This window comes from Onychostoma macrolepis, chromosome 13, assembly GCF_012432095.1.
Source record: "Onychostoma macrolepis isolate SWU-2019 chromosome 13, ASM1243209v1, whole genome shotgun sequence".
Classification (NCBI taxonomy): Eukaryota; Metazoa; Chordata; class Actinopteri; order Cypriniformes; family Cyprinidae; genus Onychostoma; species Onychostoma macrolepis.
In genome coordinates this window covers 28,090,018-28,090,464 of record NC_081167.1, presented here as the reverse complement: position 1 = coordinate 28,090,464, position 447 = coordinate 28,090,018, and positions in this window count along the sequence as shown.

The window sequence follows — 447 nt, the reverse complement described above, 5'->3', positions numbered from 1 at the left end:
TTTTTTTAGTAACCATGAATTCAACATAGTTTTAAAAAATGTCTTTTCACTTGAATTTTTATTAATTCAATATGACTACAAAATGGTGATATTTATTCAGATTTTTTGATAATTATTAAATAAAATATTAAACAAAATAAATATATTGTACTATTAATGTTAAAATAAAAAGTGGAGTATTTAATACAAATTATATATTTTAGTAATGTTCATTAATGTACTAATATTTACGTCTTAATTTATTTTCAAATGTTAAACCATCAAGCATTTATTTTGGCAGTTTGCCAGGTTTCAGAATGAGGTGTTGCATAAGAGAAAGACATGCTTTGTTAAATGATTAATTTACATAAAAAGTTGCATTTGTGACATTCATATAATATGAGATAAAAATCAAAACCATGATAAAATGGTAAAATCTAAATTATGAGATAAAAAAATTGGTCATAT